This window comes from Rhinolophus sinicus, chromosome 10 (genome assembly GCF_057876585.1).
Source record: "Rhinolophus sinicus isolate RSI-liver-muscle chromosome 10, RSI-T2T, whole genome shotgun sequence".
NCBI classification, from domain to species: Eukaryota; Metazoa; Chordata; class Mammalia; order Chiroptera; family Rhinolophidae; genus Rhinolophus; species Rhinolophus sinicus.
Window position 1 is genome coordinate 19,084,265 of NC_142510.1, and position 22,464 is coordinate 19,106,728.

The 22,464-nt window shown below is 69.1% G+C and overlaps 11 pseudogenes; all 11 read left to right on the plus strand.

The window, feature by feature from the left end:
- Window positions 1-316: 316 nt before the first annotated feature.
- Window positions 317-436, plus strand: LOC148756938 (5S ribosomal RNA; annotated as a pseudogene).
- Window positions 437-2,757: 2,321 nt separating this feature from the next.
- Window positions 2,758-2,877, plus strand: LOC148756939 (5S ribosomal RNA; annotated as a pseudogene).
- Window positions 2,878-4,310: 1,433 nt separating this feature from the next.
- LOC148756940 (5S ribosomal RNA) lies at window positions 4,311-4,430 on the plus strand (annotated as a pseudogene).
- A 2,050-nt stretch (window positions 4,431-6,480) lies between these two features.
- On the plus strand, window positions 6,481-6,600 carry LOC148756941 (5S ribosomal RNA; annotated as a pseudogene).
- A 2,321-nt stretch (window positions 6,601-8,921) lies between these two features.
- On the plus strand, window positions 8,922-9,041 carry LOC148756942 (5S ribosomal RNA; annotated as a pseudogene).
- Window positions 9,042-10,477: 1,436 nt separating this feature from the next.
- LOC148756943 (5S ribosomal RNA) lies at window positions 10,478-10,597 on the plus strand (annotated as a pseudogene).
- Window positions 10,598-12,647: 2,050 nt separating this feature from the next.
- On the plus strand, window positions 12,648-12,767 carry LOC148756944 (5S ribosomal RNA; annotated as a pseudogene).
- A 2,321-nt stretch (window positions 12,768-15,088) lies between these two features.
- LOC148756945 (5S ribosomal RNA) lies at window positions 15,089-15,208 on the plus strand (annotated as a pseudogene).
- Window positions 15,209-16,647: 1,439 nt separating this feature from the next.
- LOC148756946 (5S ribosomal RNA) lies at window positions 16,648-16,767 on the plus strand (annotated as a pseudogene).
- A 2,050-nt stretch (window positions 16,768-18,817) lies between these two features.
- Window positions 18,818-18,937, plus strand: LOC148756947 (5S ribosomal RNA; annotated as a pseudogene).
- Window positions 18,938-21,257: 2,320 nt separating this feature from the next.
- LOC148756948 (5S ribosomal RNA) lies at window positions 21,258-21,377 on the plus strand (annotated as a pseudogene).
- The last annotated feature ends 1,087 nt before the right edge of the window (window positions 21,378-22,464 follow it).

A 22,464-nucleotide genomic window follows, 5' to 3' on the forward strand; every position in this document is an offset into this window, starting at 1 on the left:
TTTGAGGGGTTGGGGTAGGGGGACGGGGTAAAAGCCCTTCGGGGCCTGGGGAGGCCCAGGATGCCAGGGCGCCCAGACATATGTCACAGTCAGGGAAGTGACAGAGGCCCGTGGAGCCACTGGGGGGCGCGAAGGTGCCTCGCTGCGGGCCAGGAGTAGCCCGTCGCCCACACCAGCGGCGTCCGGAGGAGGCGGGGAGCGGGCGGGAGCCGCTCAGGCAGACGTGCTCGCCACCCTAGCGGCCCAGCAGCACGGCGCGCGCGGTCAGAGGCAGGCCGGGAGCAGGCTCTTGGGGCGCGGGGAGCCGGGTCCCAGCGTCTAGGGCCATACCACCCTGAACGCGCCCGATCTCCTCTGATCTCGGGAGCTAAGCAGGGCGGGGCCTGGTTAGTACTTGGATGGGAGACCGCCTGGGAATAGCTGCAGGCTTTTGCTCGCCTCTCCTTTTGCGCCGCCGCCCCGGCGTGGCTCCCTCCGAACCCCTGCCGCACCTTGCCCCTCTGCAGCCGCCCAGGCAGCCGAAGGTCCCCCTGGCCAGAGGAGGGTCAGTCGCCCAGCACTACAAGCTCGCATCCCCGGCCGCACACCAGGCCTGTCGGCCAGGGCTCCCCCCCACTCCCTCTTCTTAGTGCTCTTCGCCAAGGCAGGCCCTCAGCCTGCAGCAGTCAGCCGCCTCTCGGTCGCCGCCACCGCCATCGCAGGGCTCCCTCTCGCTCCCCGACCCTGCCGCCGCCGCAACCCCCAACGCCCAAGCCCAGGGCTGCCTGCCGGCGCAGGCCTCCACCAGGCTCTCTCCATCCCAGGACGTGCCGGTGCTTTGCACCTCTCCCCGAGCCCAGGGCACGCCCATCCCTGCGCCTGCCCTCGGGTCCCGACACACACGATCGGCGTGACCTCGGGCAAACGGGACGCCCACACGCCCCGCCCCACCGGAGTCTTCTGTCTCCGCTGGCAGGCACCTCGCCCCACACCCCCGCGCGCCCCTCCCGTCTCCCACAAGAGCCAGGAGCCCTCCCTTCCCGCCGGCCACGGTGTCCCTGAAACACAGGGCACAAAGAGCCGGGACAAACCAGGGGACGGCGGGAGCAGCACCCCAACACACCACGCGACATCGACTCCAGGGGAGACCACCACAAGGGCAGAGCAGGCACGCAGGCACACAACCCTCACAACCAGGGTGCCTGGGGGCTGCCACCCTCCTCCCGCGGGCGGGTGCCTGGGCGGGGCTCAGAGACCACAGGCCCTCCGGAGACCCTGGCGGGCCGCCCCGGAGGCTTCAATGGTGACTGCCAACGCCAGGGCAATGCCTCCTTAGAGGAGCCCAGCCCCGGGCACGACCACACTCCGGTGGAGGAGCCGCCACTTCAACACAGCCTCAGTGCGTCTGTAACACTCCGTGTGCCCGCCTGTGCGTCCCTCCCACCCTCCCCCACCCCATATCTGTCAGGCTCTGAGAGGTGCCTGTTGGGCCCTGGCTCTGGCTCAGGAGCTCTCTCCCCGCGTGCCAGCCCCCTCTTTCTCTGTCTCTGTCCATGTCTCTCTGTATGTCTAGATACATACATGTACATATACGTGTATATTTCCATCTCGCTCCCTCTTACTCCTCCTCCCGTTCTGTCTGTCTGTCCCTGTCCTGCGGGGACTCTAGCCCCTCTGCCCGCACAAGAATGCAGGATTTGGCGAGGCCAAGAGGGAACACCAACAGACCACGGATAGGGGGCTCATAGCACCATGTCTCACGGGCGGCTGGCTTGGAGACTCGGCAAGCCGGAGCCGCCCGATCCCCAGCCTGCCGGCCGATTCTCTGCCAACCAACAGACCCGCCAACTTACCGACCCACCAAGCCGGCCAACTGCAGTCCGCGCCCCTCTGCAATTTGCAGTCCACAATCCGCGCTTCCTAGCTTGGCCACCGCAGCTCTGCCGGTGGCCAATGGCCAACTGGCAACAGCTGATGGCCAAGCGGTCACGGCTGATATCCATGCAGCCCCCACGCAGCACCCCTCCACGCGAGGCCCAGAGCCTGGAAAGTGCTCTCTGCGAGTCTGTCCCCACAGTCCCCGTCGGTCTCTCTCCGCCTCTCTCTTGCTCTGTCTCTGGCCTTCTCTCATCCTCTCTCTCACCTCCCTGGGTCAGGAGAGGTGACGTGTAGCCAGTGAAGTGAACAGTGATCGGGCGGGACGCCGGTCGCTGACGAGGGGCGAGAACCCAGAAAGAAGGCTGTGTGAGGAAGGGTGGCGGCGGACTGGAGGTGCTGCCCCCTGGTGGCGGGTGGCTCTCCCTGGCTTTGGGCCAGTGGGTGGGGCCGGCCAGGGCCAGGGCCTGGGTTGCACGTCCCTAGGGTGGAGGGGACTGAGAGGACCCTGCGACCCCCTCGGTGGCCCTGAGAGGTGGGGACAGCACAGCAGCAAGGGGGGTGTGCGGTTGTGGGGCTGGGGGGAGATGAGAGGGGTTGGGGTAGGGGGGCGGGGTAAAAGCCCTTCGGGGCCTGGGGAGGCCCAGGATGCCAGGGCGCCCAGACATATGTCACAGTCAGGGAAGTGACGGAGGCCCGTTAGAGCCACTGGGGGGCGCGAAGGGGCCTCGCTGCGGGCCAGGAGTAGCCCGTCGCCCACACCAGCGGCGTCCGGAGGAGGCGGGGAGCTGGCGGGAGGCGCTCGGGCAGACGTGCTCGCCACCCGAGCGGCCCAGCAGCATGGCGTGCGCTCAGAAGCAGGTCGGGAGCAGGCTCTTGGAGTGCCGGGAGCCGGGTCCCAGCGCCTAAGGCCACACCACCCTGCACGCGCCAGATCTCGTCTGATCTCGGGAGCTAAGCAGGGAGGGGCCTGGTTAGTACTTGGATGGGAGACCGCCTGGGAATAGCTGCAGGCTTTTGCTCGCCTCTCCTTTTGCATCGCCGCCCCGGCGTGGCTCCCTGCGAACCCCTGCCGCCCCTTGCCTCTCTGCAGCCGCCCAGCCAGCCGAAGGTCCCCCTGACCAGCAGAGGGTTAGCCGCCAGGCACTACAAGCTGGCAGCCCCGGCCGCACACCAGGCCCGTCGGCCAGGGCTCCCCCGCACACCCTCTTCTCAGTCCTCTTCAGTCCCGGAGGCTGTCATCTCGATCCCTTCGCCGACCTTCGATCGCCGCCACCGCCAACAGCGCTGCCCTCGCCCCCGCCGCCACCGCCAAATCCGCCGCCATCACCGCGCTCCCCACACCCCCCTCCAGCGCTGCCCTCACCCCTGCCCCCGCCCTCGCCACCGCCATCGCTGTACTGCTTCAATCTCCCGCCTCTGCTCTCCCCTCCTCCGCCGCCAGCACCGCCCTCTTCCCCGCTACCGCCGCCGCCGCCGGCGCCAACCCTCCCCGCGCCCAGCGCCCGCCGACACAGCCCCCAACGCTGCCGCCGCCTCCATCACCGACCTCGCAACCCTCCCGCGCCGCTGCCGCCGACGCCGCCAACGCTGCTCGCGATCAGCCCCCGCTTCTCCCGCCGCCGCCGCCAGGATCACCGCGCTCCCCACCCCCTCCGCCAGCGCTGCCCTCGCCCCCTCCCCCGCCCCCGCCGCCGCCATCGCCGTACTCCCTCAAACTCCCTCCTCTGCTCTCTCCCCCTTGGCCGCCAGCACCGCGCTCCCCATCCCCGCCGCCAGTGCTGCCCTGTTCCCCACCCCCGCCCCCGCCGCCGCCATTGCCGCACTCCCTCAATCTCCCTCCTCTGCTCTCCCCGCCTCCAGCACCGCCATCTCCCCCGCCTCCGCCCCAGCCCCCGCCGCCGCCGCCGCCACCATCGCCATACTCCCTCAATCTCCCGCCTCTGCTCTCCCGGCCTCCTCCGCCCCCGCCGCCGCCGCCGCCGCCGCCGCCGCCGCCGCCGCCGCCCCCCCCTCCGCAGCCGCCCAAGCCGCCGCCGCGGGGTCCTCCCACAACTCCCAAGCCCAGGGTTGCCTGCTGGTGCAGGCCTCCCCCAGCCTTGGGGGTGCGGTTGTTGGTAAACCTGGTGGCGGTAGGGGGGCGGGGTGTATGGCGGTCTGGGTCCGGGGAGTCCCAGGATGCCAGAGTTCCACGAATTCTGGCACCATCAGGGAAGTGGCAGTGTCCCATGGAGCCTCGGGTGGCGCGAAGGGGCCTCGCTGCCGGCCAGGAGTAGCCCGCCGCCCACGCCTGGGGCATTCGGAAGAGGCGGGGAGCCGGACTGGGAGGGGGACGCGGTGCTGGCAGAGCCGGCCAGCAGGTCGATGCTCACCACCGGAGCCGCGCATCTGCATGGCGCGCGCTCACGAGGCAGGCCGGGAGCAGGCTCTTGGGGCGCGGGGAGCCGAGTCCCATCGTCTATGGCCGTACCACCCTGAACGCGCCCGATCTCCTCTGATCTCGGGAGCTAAGCAGGGAGGGGCCTGGTTAGTGCTTGGATGGGAGACCGCCTGGGAATACCTGTAGGCTTTTGCTCGCCTCTCCTTTTGCGCCGCCGCCCCTGCGTGGCTCCCTCCGAACCCCTGCCGCCCCTTGCCCCTCTGCAGCCGCCCATCCAGCCGAAGGTCCCCCTGGCCAGAGGCCGGTCAGCCACCCGGCGCTACAAGCTGGCAGCCCCGGCCGCACACCAGGCCCGTCGGCCAGGGCTCACCCCCACACCCTCTTCTTAGTCCTCTTCGCCGAGGCAGGCAGTCAGCCAGCAGCAGTTAGCCGAGCCTGTGTCTCCGCCGGCAGGCACCTCTCCCCACACCCCCGCGCGCCCCCTCCCATCGCCCACAAGAGCCAGGAACCCTCCCTTCCCGCAGTGGCCCCAACACACAGGGTACAAAGAGCCGGGACAAAGCAGGGGACTGAGGGAGCAGCACCCCAACACACCGCACGCCCTCGGACTCCAGGAGAGACCACCACAAGGGGAAGTGCAGGCACGCAGGCACACAACACTCTCAACCAGGGTGCCTGTGGGCTGCCACTCTCCTCCCGCGGGGCGGGGGGTTCCTGGGCGGGGCTCGGAGCCCACTGGCCCTCCCGCCCGGCCCGGGGGCTTCAAGGGTGACTTTCAATGCCCGGGCACTGCCTCCTTAGTGGAGCCCAGCCACGGGCATGACCACACTTCGGTTGAGAAGCTGCCACTTCAAAGCAGCGTCAGTGCGTCTGTCCCAGTCCGTGTGCCCGCTTGTGCGTCCCTCCCCCCTCCCCCACCCCATGTCTCTCTGGCTCTGTGACGTGCCTGTTGGGCTCTGGCTCTGGCTCAGGAGCTCTCTCCCCGCGTGCCAGCCCCCTCTTTCTCTGTCTCTGTCCATGTCTCTCTGTATGTCTAGGTACATACAGGTACATATAGGTGTATATTTCGATCTCGCTCCCTCTTTCTCCTCCTCCCGTTCTCTCTGTCGGTCCCTGTCCTGCGGGGACTCTAGTCCCTCTGCCCGCACAAGAACGCAGGATATGGCGAGGCCAAGAGGGAACACCAACAGAGCCACGGATAGGGGGCTCATAGCACTATGTCTCACGGGCGGCTGGCTCGGAGACACGGCAAGCCGGAGCCGCCCGATCCCCAACCTGTCGGCCGCTTCTCTGCCAACCCACCGACACACCGCCCGTCGACCCGCCAAGCGGGCCCACTGCAATCCGCGCCCCTCTGCAATTTGCAGTCCACCATCCGCGCTTCCTAGCTTGGCCACCGCAGCTCCTCCGGTGGCCAGTGGCCAATTGGCAACAGCTGATGGCCAAGCGGTCACAGCTGATGACCATGCAGCCCCCAAGCAGCACCCCTCCACGCGAGGCCCAGAGCCTGGAGAGTGCTCTCTGCGAGTCTGTCCCCACAGTCCCCGTCTGTCTCTCTCCGCCTCTCTCTTGCTCCGTCTCTGGCCTTCTCTCATCCTCTCTCTCACCTCCCTGGGTCAGGAGAGGTGACGTGTAGCCAGTGAAGGGACCGGACATCGGGCGGGGCTCCGGTCGCTGACGAGGGTTCCAGGGCCCAGACTGAAGGCTTGTGACGAAGGGTGGCTGCAGACTGGAGATGCTGCACCCTGGTGGCGCGGGTGGCTCTCCCTGGCTTTGGGCCTGTGGATGGGTCCGGTCAGGGCCAGGGCCTGGGTTGCACGTCCCTAGGGCCGGAGGGGACTGAGAGGACCCTGCGACCCCCTCGGTGGCCCTGAGAGGTGGGGACAGCACAGCAGCAAGGGGGGTGTGCGGTTGTGTGGCTGGGGGGAGATTTGAGGGGTTGGGGTAGGGGGACGGGGTAAAAGCCCTTCGGGGCCTGGGGAGGCCCAGGATGCCAGGGCGCCCAGACATATGTCACAGTCAGGGAAGTGACAGAGGCCCGTGGAGCCACTGGGGGGCGCGAAGGTGCCTCGCTGCGGGCCAGGAGTAGCCCGTCGCCCACACCAGCGGCGTCCGGAGGAGGCGGGGAGCGGGCGGGAGCCGCTCAGGCAGACGTGCTCGCCACCCTAGCGGCCCAGCAGCACGGCGCGCGCGGTCAGAGGCAGGCCGGGAGCAGGCTCTTGGGGCGCGGGGAGCCGGGTCCCAGCGTCTAGGGCCATACCACCCTGAACGCGCCCGATCTCCTCTGATCTCGGGAGCTAAGCAGGGCGGGGCCTGGTTAGTACTTGGATGGGAGACCGCCTGGGAATAGCTGCAGGCTTTTGCTCGCCTCTCCTTTTGCGCCGCCGCCCCGGCGTGGCTCCCTCCGAACCCCTGCCGCACCTTGCCCCTCTGCAGCCGCCCAGGCAGCCGAAGGTCCCCCTGGCCAGAGGAGGGTCAGTCGCCCAGCACTACAAGCTCGCATCCCCGGCCGCACACCAGGCCTGTCGGCCAGGGCTCCCCCCCACTCCCTCTTCTTAGTGCTCTTCGCCAAGGCAGGCCCTCAGCCTGCAGCAGTCAGCCGCCTCTCGGTCGCCGCCACCGCCATCGCAGGGCTCCCTCTCGCTCCCCGACCCTGCCGCCGCCGCAACCCCCAACGCCCAAGCCCAGGGCTGCCTGCCGGCGCAGGCCTCCACCAGGCTCTCTCCATCCCAGGACGTGCCGGTGCTTTGCACCTCTCCCCGAGCCCAGGGCACGCCCATCCCTGCGCCTGCCCTCGGGTCCCGACACACACGATCGGCGTGACCTCGGGCAAACGGGACGCCCACACGCCCCGCCCCACCGGAGTCTTCTGTCTCCGCTGGCAGGCACCTCGCCCCACACCCCCGCGCGCCCCTCCCGTCTCCCACAAGAGCCAGGAGCCCTCCCTTCCCGCCGGCCACGGTGTCCCTGAAACACAGGGCACAAAGAGCCGGGACAAACCAGGGGACGGCGGGAGCAGCACCCCAACACACCACGCGACATCGACTCCAGGGGAGACCACCACAAGGGCAGAGCAGGCACGCAGGCACACAACCCTCACAACCAGGGTGCCTGGGGGCTGCCACCCTCCTCCCGCGGGCGGGTGCCTGGGCGGGGCTCAGAGACCACAGGCCCTCCGGAGACCCTGGCGGGCCGCCCCGGAGGCTTCAATGGTGACTGCCAACGCCAGGGCAATGCCTCCTTAGAGGAGCCCAGCCCCGGGCACGACCACACTCCGGTGGAGGAGCCGCCACTTCAACACAGCCTCAGTGCGTCTGTAACACTCCGTGTGCCCGCCTGTGCGTCCCTCCCACCCTCCCCCACCCCATATCTGTCAGGCTCTGAGAGGTGCCTGTTGGGCCCTGGCTCTGGCTCAGGAGCTCTCTCCCCGCGTGCCAGCCCCCTCTTTCTCTGTCTCTGTCCATGTCTCTCTGTATGTCTAGATACATACATGTACATATACGTGTATATTTCCATCTCGCTCCCTCTTACTCCTCCTCCCGTTCTGTCTGTCTGTCCCTGTCCTGCGGGGACTCTAGCCCCTCTGCCCGCACAAGAATGCAGGATTTGGCGAGGCCAAGAGGGAACACCAACAGACCACGGATAGGGGGCTCATAGCACCATGTCTCACGGGCGGCTGGCTTGGAGACTCGGCAAGCCGGAGCCGCCCGATCCCCAGCCTGCCGGCCGATTCTCTGCCAACCAACAGACCCGCCAACTTACCGACCCACCAAGCCGGCCAACTGCAGTCCGCGCCCCTCTGCAATTTGCAGTCCACAATCCGCGCTTCCTAGCTTGGCCACCGCAGCTCTGCCGGTGGCCAATGGCCAACTGGCAACAGCTGATGGCCAAGCGGTCACGGCTGATATCCATGCAGCCCCCACGCAGCACCCCTCCACGCGAGGCCCAGAGCCTGGAAAGTGCTCTCTGCGAGTCTGTCCCCACAGTCCCCGTCGGTCTCTCTCCGCCTCTCTCTTGCTCTGTCTCTGGCCTTCTCTCATCCTCTCTCTCACCTCCCTGGGTCAGGAGAGGTGACGTGTAGCCAGTGAAGTGAACAGTGATCGGGCGGGACGCCGGTCGCTGACGAGGGGCGAGAACCCAGAAAGAAGGCTGTGTGAGGAAGGGTGGCGGCGGACTGGAGGTGCTGCCCCCTGGTGGCGGGTGGCTCTCCCTGGCTTTGGGCCAGTGGGTGGGGCCGGCCAGGGCCAGGGCCTGGGTTGCACGTCCCTAGGGTGGAGGGGACTGAGAGGACCCTGCGACCCCCTCGGTGGCCCTGAGAGGTGGGGACAGCACAGCAGCAAGGGGGGTGTGCGGTTGTGGGGCTGGGGGGAGATGAGAGGGGTTGGGGTAGGGGGGCGGGGTAAAAGCCCTTCGGGGCCTGGGGAGGCCCAGGATGCCAGGGCGCCCAGACATATGTCACAGTCAGGGAAGTGACGGAGGCCCGTTAGAGCCACTGGGGGGCGCGAAGGGGCCTCGCTGCGGGCCAGGAGTAGCCCGTCGCCCACACCAGCGGCGTCCGGAGGAGGCGGGGAGCTGGCGGGAGGCGCTCGGGCAGACGTGCTCGCCACCCGAGCGGCCCAGCAGCATGGCGTGCGCTCAGAAGCAGGTCGGGAGCAGGCTCTTGGAGTGCCGGGAGCCGGGTCCCAGCGCCTAAGGCCACACCACCCTGCACGCGCCAGATCTCGTCTGATCTCGGGAGCTAAGCAGGGAGGGGCCTGGTTAGTACTTGGATGGGAGACCGCCTGGGAATAGCTGCAGGCTTTTGCTCGCCTCTCCTTTTGCATCGCCGCCCCGGCGTGGCTCCCTGCGAACCCCTGCCGCCCCTTGCCTCTCTGCAGCCGCCCAGCCAGCCGAAGGTCCCCCTGACCAGCAGAGGGTTAGCCGCCAGGCACTACAAGCTGGCAGCCCCGGCCGCACACCAGGCCCGTCGGCCAGGGCTCCCCCGCACACCCTCTTCTCAGTCCTCTTCAGTCCCGGAGGCTGTCATCTCGATCCCTTCGCCGACCTTCGATCGCCGCCACCGCCAACAGCGCTGCCCTCGCCCCCGCCGCCACCGCCAAATCCGCCGCCATCACCGCGCTCCCCACACCCCCCTCCAGCGCTGCCCTCACCCCTGCCCCCGCCCTCGCCACCGCCATCGCTGTACTGCTTCAATCTCCCGCCTCTGCTCTCCCCTCCTCCGCCGCCAGCACCGCCCTCTTCCCCGCTACCGCCGCCGCCGCCGGCGCCAACCCTCCCCGCGCCCAGCGCCCGCCGACACAGCCCCCAACGCTGCCGCCGCCTCCATCACCGACCTCGCAACCCTCCCGCGCCGCTGCCGCCGACGCCGCCAACGCTGCTCGCGATCAGCCCCCGCTTCTCCCGCCGCCGCCGCCAGGATCACCGCGCTCCCCACCCCCTCCGCCAGCGCTGCCCTCGCCCCCTCCCCCGCCCCCGCCGCCGCCATCGCCGTACTCCCTCAAACTCCCTCCTCTGCTCTCTCCCCCTTGGCCGCCAGCACCGCGCTCCCCATCCCCGCCGCCAGTGCTGCCCTGTTCCCCACCCCCGCCCCCGCCGCCGCCATTGCCGCACTCCCTCAATCTCCCTCCTCTGCTCTCCCCGCCTCCAGCACCGCCATCTCCCCCGCCTCCGCCCCAGCCCCCGCCGCCGCCGCCGCCACCATCGCCATACTCCCTCAATCTCCCGCCTCTGCTCTCCCGGCCTCCTCCGCCCCCGCCGCCGCCGCCGCCGCCGCCGCCGCCGCCGCCGCCGCCGCCCCCCCCTCCGCAGCCGCCCAAGCCGCCGCCGCGGGGTCCTCCCACAACTCCCAAGCCCAGGGTTGCCTGCTGGTGCAGGCCTCCCCCAGCCTTGGGGGTGCGGTTGTTGGTAAACCTGGTGGCGGTAGGGGGGCGGGGTGTATGGCGGTCTGGGTCCGGGGAGTCCCAGGATGCCAGAGTTCCACGAATTCTGGCACCATCAGGGAAGTGGCAGTGTCCCATGGAGCCTCGGGTGGCGCGAAGGGGCCTCGCTGCCGGCCAGGAGTAGCCCGCCGCCCACGCCTGGGGCATTCGGAAGAGGCGGGGAGCCGGACTGGGAGGGGGACGCGGTGCTGGCAGAGCCGGCCAGCAGGTCGATGCTCACCACCGGAGCCGCGCATCTGCATGGCGCGCGCTCACGAGGCAGGCCGGGAGCAGGCTCTTGGGGCGCGGGGAGCCGAGTCCCATCGTCTATGGCCGTACCACCCTGAACGCGCCCGATCTCCTCTGATCTCGGGAGCTAAGCAGGGAGGGGCCTGGTTAGTGCTTGGATGGGAGACCGCCTGGGAATACCTGTAGGCTTTTGCTCGCCTCTCCTTTTGCGCCGCCGCCCCTGCGTGGCTCCCTCCGAACCCCTGCCGCCCCTTGCCCCTCTGCAGCCGCCCATCCAGCCGAAGGTCCCCCTGGCCAGAGGCCGGTCAGCCACCCGGCGCTACAAGCTGGCAGCCCCGGCCGCACACCAGGCCCGTCGGCCAGGGCTCACCCCCACACCCTCTTCTTAGTCCTCTTCGCCGAGGCAGGCAGTCAGCCAGCAGCAGTTAGCCGAGCCTGTGTCTCCGCCGGCAGGCACCTCTCCCCACACCCCCGCGCGCCCCCTCCCATCGCCCACAAGAGCCAGGAACCCTCCCTTCCCGCAGTGGCCCCAACACACAGGGTACAAAGAGCCGGGACAAAGCAGGGGACTGAGGGAGCAGCACCCCAACACACCGCACGCCCTCGGACTCCAGGAGAGACCACCACAAGGGGAAGTGCAGGCACGCAGGCACACAACACTCTCAACCAGGGTGCCTGTGGGCTGCCACTCTCCTCCCGCGGGGCGGGGGGTTCCTGGGCGGGGCTCGGAGCCCACTGGCCCTCCCGCCCGGCCCGGGGGCTTCAAGGGTGACTTTCAATGCCCGGGCACTGCCTCCTTAGTGGAGCCCAGCCACGGGCATGACCACACTTCGGTTGAGAAGCTGCCACTTCAAAGCAGCGTCAGTGCGTCTGTCCCAGTCCGTGTGCCCGCTTGTGCGTCCCTCCCCCCTCCCCCACCCCATGTCTCTCTGGCTCTGTGACGTGCCTGTTGGGCTCTGGCTCTGGCTCAGGAGCTCTCTCCCCGCGTGCCAGCCCCCTCTTTCTCTGTCTCTGTCCATGTCTCTCTGTATGTCTAGGTACATACAGGTACATATAGGTGTATATTTCGATCTCGCTCCCTCTTTCTCCTCCTCCCGTTCTCTCTGTCGGTCCCTGTCCTGCGGGGACTCTAGTCCCTCTGCCCGCACAAGAACGCAGGATATGGCGAGGCCAAGAGGGAACACCAACAGAGCCACGGATAGGGGGCTCATAGCACTATGTCTCACGGGCGGCTGGCTCGGAGACACGGCAAGCCGGAGCCGCCCGATCCCCAACCTGTCGGCCGCTTCTCTGCCAACCCACCGACACACCGCCCGTCGACCCGCCAAGCGGGCCCACTGCAATCCGCGCCCCTCTGCAATTTGCAGTCCACCATCCGCGCTTCCTAGCTTGGCCACCGCAGCTCCTCCGGTGGCCAGTGGCCAATTGGCAACAGCTGATGGCCAAGCGGTCACAGCTGATGACCATGCAGCCCCCAAGCAGCACCCCTCCACGCGAGGCCCAGAGCCTGGAGAGTGCTCTCTGCGAGTCTGTCCCCACAGTCCCCGTCTGTCTCTCTCCGCCTCTCTCTTGCTCCGTCTCTGGCCTTCTCTCATCCTCTCTCTCACCTCCCTGGGTCAGGAGAGGTGACGTGTAGCCAGTGAAGGGACCGGACATCGGGCGGGGCTCCGGTCGCTGACGAGGGTTCCAGGGCCCAGACTGAAGGCTTGTGACGAAGGGTGGCTGCAGACTGGAGATGCTGCACCCTGGTGGCGCGGGTGGCTCTCCCTGGCTTTGGGCCTGTGGATGGGTCCGGTCAGGGCCAGGGCCTGGGTTGCACGTCCCTAGGGCCGGAGGGGACTGAGAGGACCCTGCGACCCCCTCGGTGGCCCTGAGAGGTGGGGACAGCACAGCAGCAAGGGGGGTGTGCGGTTGTGTGGCTGGGGGGAGATTTGAGGGGTTGGGGTAGGGGGACGGGGTAAAAGCCCTTCGGGGCCTGGGGAGGCCCAGGATGCCAGGGCGCCCAGACATATGTCACAGTCAGGGAAGTGACAGAGGCCCGTGGAGCCACTGGGGGGCGCGAAGGTGCCTCGCTGCGGGCCAGGAGTAGCCCGTCGCCCACACCAGCGGCGTCCGGAGGAGGCGGGGAGCGGGCGGGAGCCGCTCAGGCAGACGTGCTCGCCACCCTAGCGGCCCAGCAGCACGGCGCGCGCGGTCAGAGGCAGGCCGGGAGCAGGCTCTTGGGGCGCGGGGAGCCGGGTCCCAGCGTCTAGGGCCATACCACCCTGAACGCGCCCGATCTCCTCTGATCTCGGGAGCTAAGCAGGGCGGGGCCTGGTTAGTACTTGGATGGGAGACCGCCTGGGAATAGCTGCAGGCTTTTGCTCGCCTCTCCTTTTGCGCCGCCGCCCCGGCGTGGCTCCCTCCGAACCCCTGCCGCACCTTGCCCCTCTGCAGCCGCCCAGGCAGCCGAAGGTCCCCCTGGCCAGAGGAGGGTCAGTCGCCCAGCACTACAAGCTCGCATCCCCGGCCGCACACCAGGCCTGTCGGCCAGGGCTCCCCCCCACTCCCTCTTCTTAGTGCTCTTCGCCAAGGCAGGCCCTCAGCCTGCAGCAGTCAGCCGCCTCTCGGTCGCCGCCACCGCCATCGCAGGGCTCCCTCTCGCTCCCCGACCCTGCCGCCGCCGCAACCCCCAACGCCCAAGCCCAGGGCTGCCTGCCGGCGCAGGCCTCCACCAGGCTCTCTCCATCCCAGGACGTGCCGGTGCTTTGCACCTCTCCCCGAGCCCAGGGCACGCCCATCCCTGCGCCTGCCCTCGGGTCCCGACACACACGATCGGCGTGACCTCGGGCAAACGGGACGCCCACACGCCCCGCCCCACCGGAGTCTTCTGTCTCCGCTGGCAGGCACCTCGCCCCACACCCCCGCGCGCCCCTCCCGTCTCCCACAAGAGCCAGGAGCCCTCCCTTCCCGCCGGCCACGGTGTCCCTGAAACACAGGGCACAAAGAGCCGGGACAAACCAGGGGACGGCGGGAGCAGCACCCCAACACACCACGCGACATCGACTCCAGGGGAGACCACCACAAGGGCAGAGCAGGCACGCAGGCACACAACCCTCACAACCAGGGTGCCTGGGGGCTGCCACCCTCCTCCCGCGGGCGGGTGCCTGGGCGGGGCTCAGAGACCACAGGCCCTCCGGAGACCCTGGCGGGCCGCCCCGGAGGCTTCAATGGTGACTGCCAACGCCAGGGCAATGCCTCCTTAGAGGAGCCCAGCCCCGGGCACGACCACACTCCGGTGGAGGAGCCGCCACTTCAACACAGCCTCAGTGCGTCTGTAACACTCCGTGTGCCCGCCTGTGCGTCCCTCCCACCCTCCCCCACCCCATATCTGTCAGGCTCTGAGAGGTGCCTGTTGGGCCCTGGCTCTGGCTCAGGAGCTCTCTCCCCGCGTGCCAGCCCCCTCTTTCTCTGTCTCTGTCCATGTCTCTCTGTATGTCTAGATACATACATGTACATATACGTGTATATTTCCATCTCGCTCCCTCTTACTCCTCCTCCCGTTCTGTCTGTCTGTCCCTGTCCTGCGGGGACTCTAGCCCCTCTGCCCGCACAAGAATGCAGGATTTGGCGAGGCCAAGAGGGAACACCAACAGACCACGGATAGGGGGCTCATAGCACCATGTCTCACGGGCGGCTGGCTTGGAGACTCGGCAAGCCGGAGCCGCCCGATCCCCAGCCTGCCGGCCGATTCTCTGCCAACCAACAGACCCGCCAACTTACCGACCCACCAAGCCGGCCAACTGCAGTCCGCGCCCCTCTGCAATTTGCAGTCCACAATCCGCGCTTCCTAGCTTGGCCACCGCAGCTCTGCCGGTGGCCAATGGCCAACTGGCAACAGCTGATGGCCAAGCGGTCACGGCTGATATCCATGCAGCCCCCACGCAGCACCCCTCCACGCGAGGCCCAGAGCCTGGAAAGTGCTCTCTGCGAGTCTGTCCCCACAGTCCCCGTCGGTCTCTCTCCGCCTCTCTCTTGCTCTGTCTCTGGCCTTCTCTCATCCTCTCTCTCACCTCCCTGGGTCAGGAGAGGTGACGTGTAGCCAGTGAAGTGAACAGTGATCGGGCGGGACGCCGGTCGCTGACGAGGGGCGAGAACCCAGAAAGAAGGCTGTGTGAGGAAGGGTGGCGGCGGACTGGAGGTGCTGCCCCCTGGTGGCGGGTGGCTCTCCCTGGCTTTGGGCCAGTGGGTGGGGCCGGCCAGGGCCAGGGCCTGGGTTGCACGTCCCTAGGGTGGAGGGGACTGAGAGGACCCTGCGACCCCCTCGGTGGCCCTGAGAGGTGGGGACAGCACAGCAGCAAGGGGGGTGTGCGGTTGTGGGGCTGGGGGGAGATGAGAGGGGTTGGGGTAGGGGGGCGGGGTAAAAGCCCTTCGGGGCCTGGGGAGGCCCAGGATGCCAGGGCGCCCAGACATATGTCACAGTCAGGGAAGTGACGGAGGCCCGTTAGAGCCACTGGGGGGCGCGAAGGGGCCTCGCTGCGGGCCAGGAGTAGCCCGTCGCCCACACCAGCGGCGTCCGGAGGAGGCGGGGAGCTGGCGGGAGGCGCTCGGGCAGACGTGCTCGCCACCCGAGCGGCCCAGCAGCATGGCGTGCGCTCAGAAGCAGGTCGGGAGCAGGCTCTTGGAGTGCCGGGAGCCGGGTCCCAGCGCCTAAGGCCACACCACCCTGCACGCGCCAGATCTCGTCTGATCTCGGGAGCTAAGCAGGGAGGGGCCTGGTTAGTACTTGGATGGGAGACCGCCTGGGAATAGCTGCAGGCTTTTGCTCGCCTCTCCTTTTGCATCGCCGCCCCGGCGTGGCTCCCTGCGAACCCCTGCCGCCCCTTGCCTCTCTGCAGCCGCCCAGCCAGCCGAAGGTCCCCCTGACCAGCAGAGGGTTAGCCGCCAGGCACTACAAGCTGGCAGCCCCGGCCGCACACCAGGCCCGTCGGCCAGGGCTCCCCCGCACACCCTCTTCTCAGTCCTCTTCAGTCCCGGAGGCTGTCATCTCGATCCCTTCGCCGACCTTCGATCGCCGCCACCGCCAACAGCGCTGCCCTCGCCCCCGCCGCCACCGCCAAATCCGCCGCCATCACCGCGCTCCCCACACCCCCCTCCAGCGCTGCCCTCACCCCTGCCCCCGCCCTCGCCACCGCCATCGCTGTACTGCTTCAATCTCCCGCCTCTGCTCTCCCCTCCTCCGCCGCCAGCACCGCCCTCTTCCCCGCTACCGCCGCCGCCGCCGGCGCCAACCCTCCCCGCGCCCAGCGCCCGCCGACACAGCCCCCAACGCTGCCGCCGCCTCCATCACCGACCTCGCAACCCTCCCGCGCCGCTGCCGCCGACGCCGCCAACGCTGCTCGCGATCAGCCCCCGCTTCTCCCGCCGCCGCCGCCAGGATCACCGCGCTCCCCACCCCCTCCGCCAGCGCTGCCCTCGCCCCCTCCCCCGCCCCCGCCGCCGCCATCGCCGTACTCCCTCAAACTCCCTCCTCTGCTCTCTCCCCCTTGGCCGCCAGCACCGCGCTCCCCATCCCCGCCGCCAGTGCTGCCCTGTTCCCCACCCCCGCCCCCGCCGCCGCCATTGCCGCACTCCCTCAATCTCCCTCCTCTGCTCTCCCCGCCTCCAGCACCGCCATCTCCCCCGCCTCCGCCCCAGCCCCCGCCGCCGCCGCCGCCACCATCGCCATACTCCCTCAATCTCCCGCCTCTGCTCTCCCGGCCTCCTCCGCCCCCGCCGCCGCCGCCGCCGCCGCCGCCGCCGCCGCCGCCGCCGCCGCCCCCCCCTCCGCAGCCGCCCAAGCCGCCGCCGCGGGGTCCTCCCACAACTCCCAAGCCCAGGGTTGCCTGCTGGTGCAGGCCTCCCCCAGCCTTGGGGGTGCGGTTGTTGGTAAACCTGGTGGCGGTAGGGGGGCGGGGTGTATGGCGGTCTGGGTCCGGGGAGTCCCAGGATGCCAGAGTTCCACGAATTCTGGCACCATCAGGGAAGTGGCAGTGTCCCATGGAGCCTCGGGTGGCGCGAAGGGGCCTCGCTGCCGGCCAGGAGTAGCCCGCCGCCCACGCCTGGGGCATTCGGAAGAGGCGGGGAGCCGGACTGGGAGGGGGACGCGGTGCTGGCAGAGCCGGCCAGCAGGTCGATGCTCACCACCGGAGCCGCGCATCTGCATGGCGCGCGCTCACGAGGCAGGCCGGGAGCAGGCTCTTGGGGCGCGGGGAGCCGAGTCCCATCGTCTATGGCCGTACCACCCTGAACGCGCCCGATCTCCTCTGATCTCGGGAGCTAAGCAGGGAGGGGCCTGGTTAGTGCTTGGATGGGAGACCGCCTGGGAATACCTGTAGGCTTTTGCTCGCCTCTCCTTTTGCGCCGCCGCCCCTGCGTGGCTCCCTCCGAACCCCTGCCGCCCCTTGCCCCTCTGCAGCCGCCCATCCAGCCGAAGGTCCCCCTGGCCAGAGGCCGGTCAGCCACCCGGCGCTACAAGCTGGCAGCCCCGGCCGCACACCAGGCCCGTCGGCCAGGGCTCACCCCCACACCCTCTTCTTAGTCCTCTTCGCCGAGGCAGGCAGTCAGCCAGCAGCAGTTAGCCGAGCCTGTGTCTCCGCCGGCAGGCACCTCTCCCCACACCCCCGCGCGCCCCCTCCCATCGCCCACAAGAGCCAGGAACCCTCCCTTCCCGCAGTGGCCCCAACACACAGGGTACAAAGAGCCGGGACAAAGCAGGGGACTGAGGGAGCAGCACCCCAACACACCGCACGCCCTCGGACTCCAGGAGAGACCACCACAAGGGGAAGTGCAGGCACGCAGGCACACAACACTCTCAACCAGGGTGCCTGTGGGCTGCCACTCTCCTCCCGCGGGGCGGGGGGTTCCTGGGCGGGGCTCGGAGCCCACTGGCCCTCCCGCCCGGCCCGGGGGCTTCAAGGGTGACTTTCAATGCCCGGGCACTGCCTCCTTAGTGGAGCCCAGCCACGGGCATGACCACACTTCGGTTGAGAAGCTGCCACTTCAAAGCAGCGTCAGTGCGTCTGTCCCAGTCCGTGTGCCCGCTTGTGCGTCCCTCCCCCCTCCCCCACCCCATGTCTCTCTGGCTCTGTGACGTGCCTGTTGGGCTCTGGCTCTGGCTCAGGAGCTCTCTCCCCGCGTGCCAGCCCCCTCTTTCTCTGTCTCTGTCCATGTCTCTCTGTATGTCTAGGTACATACAGGTACATATAGGTGTATATTTCGATCTCGCTCCCTCTTTCTCCTCCTCCCGTTCTCTCTGTCGGTCCCTGTCCTGCGGGGACTCTAGTCCCTCTGCCCGCACAAGAACGCAGGATATGGCGAGGCCAAGAGGGAACACCAACAGAGCCACGGATAGGGGGCTCATAGCACTATGTCTCACGGGCGGCTGGCTCGGAGACACGGCAAGCCGGAGCCGCCCGATCCCCAACCTGTCGGCCGCTTCTCTGCCAACCCACCGACACACCGCCCGTCGACCCGCCAAGCGGGCCCACTGCAATCCGCGCCCCTCTGCAATTTGCAGTCCACCATCCGCGCTTCCTAGCTTGGCCACCGCAGCTCCTCCGGTGGCCAGTGGCCAATTGGCAACAGCTGATGGCCAAGCGGTCACAGCTGATGACCATGCAGCCCCCAAGCAGCACCCCTCCACGCGAGGCCCAGAGCCTGGAGAGTGCTCTCTGCGAGTCTGTCCCCACAGTCCCCGTCTGTCTCTCTCCGCCTCTCTCTTGCTCCGTCTCTGGCCTTCTCTCATCCTCTCTCTCACCTCCCTGGGTCAGGAGAGGTGACGTGTAGCCAGTGAAGGGACCGGACATCGGGCGGGGCTCCGGTCGCTGACGAGGGTTCCAGGGCCCAGACTGAAGGCTTGTGACGAAGGGTGGCTGCAGACTGGAGATGCTGCACCCTGGTGGCGCGGGTGGCTCTCCCTGGCTTTGGGCCTGTGGATGGGTCCGGTCAGGGCCAGGGCCTGGGTTGCACGTCCCTAGGGCCGGAGGGGACTGAGAGGACCCTGCGACCCCCTCGGTGGCCCTGAGAGGTGGGGACAGCACAGCAGCAAGGGGGGTGTGCGGTTGTGTGGCTGGGGGGAGATTTGAGGGGTTGGGGTAGGGGGACGGGGTAAAAGCCCTTCGGGGCCTGGGGAGGCCCAGGATGCCAGGGCGCCCAGACATATGTCACAGTCAGGGAAGTGACAGAGGCCCGTGGAGCCACTGGGGGGCGCGAAGGTGCCTCGCTGCGGGCCAGGAGTAGCCCGTCGCCCACACCAGCGGCGTCCGGAGGAGGCGGGGAGCGGGCGGGAGCCGCTCAGGCAGACGTGCTCGCCACCCTAGCGGCCCAGCAGCACGGCGCGCGCGGTCAGAGGCAGGCCGGGAGCAGGCTCTTGGGGCGCGGGGAGCCGGGTCCCAGCGTCTAGGGCCATACCACCCTGAACGCGCCCGATCTCCTCTGATCTCGGGAGCTAAGCAGGGCGGGGCCTGGTTAGTACTTGGATGGGAGACCGCCTGGGAATAGCTGCAGGCTTTTGCTCGCCTCTCCTTTTGCGCCGCCGCCCCGGCGTGGCTCCCTCCGAACCCCTGCCGCACCTTGCCCCTCTGCAGCCGCCCAGGCAGCCGAAGGTCCCCCTGGCCAGAGGAGGGTCAGTCGCCCAGCACTACAAGCTCGCATCCCCGGCCGCACACCAGGCCTGTCGGCCAGGGCTCCCCCCCACTCCCTCTTCTTAGTGCTCTTCGCCAAGGCAGGCCCTCAGCCTGCAGCAGTCAGCCGCCTCTCGGTCGCCGCCACCGCCATCGCAGGGCTCCCTCTCGCTCCCCGACCCTGCCGCCGCCGCAACCCCCAACGCCCAAGCCCAGGGCTGCCTGCCGGCGCAGGCCTCCACCAGGCTCTCTCCATCCCAGGACGTGCCGGTGCTTTGCACCTCTCCCCGAGCCCAGGGCACGCCCATCCCTGCGCCTGCCCTCGGGTCCCGACACACACGATCGGCGTGACCTCGGGCAAACGGGACGCCCACACGCCCCGCCCCACCGGAGTCTTCTGTCTCCGCTGGCAGGCACCTCGCCCCACACCCCCGCGCGCCCCTCCCGTCTCCCACAAGAGCCAGGAGCCCTCCCTTCCCGCCGGCCACGGTGTCCCTGAAACACAGGGCACAAAGAGCCGGGACAAACCAGGGGACGGCGGGAGCAGCACCCCAACACACCACGCGACATCGACTCCAGGGGAGACCACCACAAGGGCAGAGCAGGCACGCAGGCACACAACCCTCACAACCAGGGTGCCTGGGGGTGCCACTCTCCTCCCGCGGGCGGGTGCCTGGGCGGGGCTCAGAGACCACAGGCCCTCCGGAGACCCTGGCGGGCCGCCCCGGAGGCTTCAATGGTGACTGCCAACGCCAGGGCAATGCCTCCTTAGAGGAGCCCAGCCCCGGGCACGACCACACTCCGGTGGAGGAGCCGCCACTTCAACACAGCCTCAGTGCGTCTGTAACACTCCGTGTGCCCGCCTGTGCGTCCCTCCCACCCTCCCCCACCCCATATCTGTCAGGCTCTGAGAGGTGCCTGTTGGGCCCTGGCTCTGGCTCAGGAGCTCTCTCCCCGCGTGCCAGCCCCCTCTTTCTCTGTCTCTGTCCATGTCTCTCTGTATGTCTAGATACATACATGTACATATACGTGTATATTTCCATCTCGCTCCCTCTTACTCCTCCTCCCGTTCTGTCTGTCTGTCCCTGTCCTGCGGGGACTCTAGCCCCTCTGCCCGCACAAGAATGCAGGATTTGGCGAGGCCAAGAGGGAACACCAACAGACCACGGATAGGGGGCTCATAGCACCATGTCTCACGGGCGGCTGGCTTGGAGACTCGGCAAGCCGGAGCCGCCCGATCCCCAGCCTGCCGGCCGATTCTCTGCCAACCAACAGACCCGCCAACTTACCGACCCACCAAGCCGGCCAACTGCAGTCCGCGCCCCTCTGCAATTTGCAGTCCACAATCCGCGCTTCCTAGCTTGGCCACCGCAGCTCTGCCGGTGGCCAATGGCCAACTGGCAACAGCTGATGGCCAAGCGGTCACGGCTGATATCCATGCAGCCCCCACGCAGCACCCCTCCACGCGAGGCCCAGAGCCTGGAAAGTGCTCTCTGCGAGTCTGTCCCCACAGTCCCCGTCGGTCTCTCTCCGCCTCTCTCTTGCTCTGTCTCTGGCCTTCTCTCATCCTCTCTCTCACCTCCCTGGGTCAGGAGAGGTGACGTGTAGCCAGTGAAGTGAACAGTGATCGGGCGGGACGCCGGTCGCTGACGAGGGGCGAGAACCCAGAAAGAAGGCTGTGTGAGGAAGGGTGGCGGCGGACTGGAGGTGCTGCCCCCTGGTGGCGGGTGGCTCTCCCTGGCTTTGGGCCAGTGGGTGGGGCCGGCCAGGGCCAGGGCCTGGGTTGCACGTCCCTAGGGTGGAGGGGACTGAGAGGACCCTGCGACCCCCTCGGTGGCCCTGAGAGGTGGGGACAGCACAGCAGCAAGGGGGGTGTGCGGTTGTGGGGCTGGGGGGAGATGAGAGGGGTTGGGGTAGGGGGGCGGGGTAAAAGCCCTTCGGGGCCTGGGGAGGCCCAGGATGCCAGGGCGCCCAGACATATGTCACAGTCAGGGAAGTGACGGAGGCCCGTTAGAGCCACTGGGGGGCGCGAAGGGGCCTCGCTGCGGGCCAGGAGTAGCCCGTCGCCCACACCAGCGGCGTCCGGAGGAGGCGGGGAGCTGGCGGGAGGCGCTCGGGCAGACGTGCTCGCCACCCGAGCGGCCCAGCAGCATGGCGTGCGCTCAGAAGCAGGTCGGGAGCAGGCTCTTGGAGTGCCGGGAGCCGGGTCCCAGCGCCTAAGGCCACACCACCCTGCACGCGCCAGATCTCGTCTGATCTCGGGAGCTAAGCAGGGAGGGGCCTGGTTAGTACTTGGATGGGAGACCGCCTGGGAATAGCTGCAGGCTTTTGCTCGCCTCTCCTTTTGCATCGCCGCCCCGGCGTGGCTCCCTGCGAACCCCTGCCGCCCCTTGCCTCTCTGCAGCCGCCCAGCCAGCCGAAGGTCCCCCTGACCAGCAGAGGGTTAGCCGCCAGGCACTACAAGCTGGCAGCCCCGGCCGCACACCAGGCCCGTCGGCCAGGGCTCCCCCGCACACCCTCTTCTCAGTCCTCTTCAGTCCCGGAGGCTGTCATCTCGATCCCTTCGCCGACCTTCGATCGCCGCCACCGCCAACAGCGCTGCCCTCGCCCCCGCCGCCACCGCCAAATCCGCCGCCATCACCGCGCTCCCCACACCCCCCTCCAGCGCTGCCCTCACCCCTGCCCCCGCCCTCGCCACCGCCATCGCTGTACTGCTTCAATCTCCCGCCTCTGCTCTCCCCTCCTCCGCCGCCAGCACCGCCCTCTTCCCCGCTACCGCCGCCGCCGGCGCCGGCGCCAACCCTCCCCGCGCCCAGCGCCCGCCGACACAGCCCCCAACGCTGCCGCCGCCTCCATCGCCGACCTCGCAACCCTCCCGCGCCGCTGCCGCCGACGCCGCCAACGCTGCTCGCGATCAGCCCCCGCTTCTCCCGCCGCCGCCGCGATCACCGCGCTCCCCACCCCCTCCGCCAGCGCTGCCCTCGCCCCCTCCCCCGCCCCCGCCGCCGCCATCGCCGTACTCCCTCAAACTCCCTCCTCTGCTCTCCCCACCTCGGCCGCCAGCACCGCGCTCCCCATCCCCGCCGCCAGTGCTGCCCTGTTCCCCACCCCCGCCCCCGCCGCCGCCATTGCCGCACTCCCTCAATCTCCCTCCTCTGCTATCCCCGCCTCCAGCACCGCCATCTCCCCCGCCTCCGCCCCAGCCCCCGCCGCCGCCGCCGCCACCATCGCCATACTCCCTCAATCTCCCGCCTCTGCTCTCCCGGCCTCCTCCGCCCCCGCCGCCGCCGCCGCCGCCGCCGCCGCCGCCGCCGCCGCCGCCCCCCCCTCCGCAGCCGCCCAAGCCGCCTCCGCGGGGTCCTCCCACAACTCCCAAGCCCAGGGTTGCCTGCTGGTGCAGGCCTCCCCCAGCCTTGGGGGT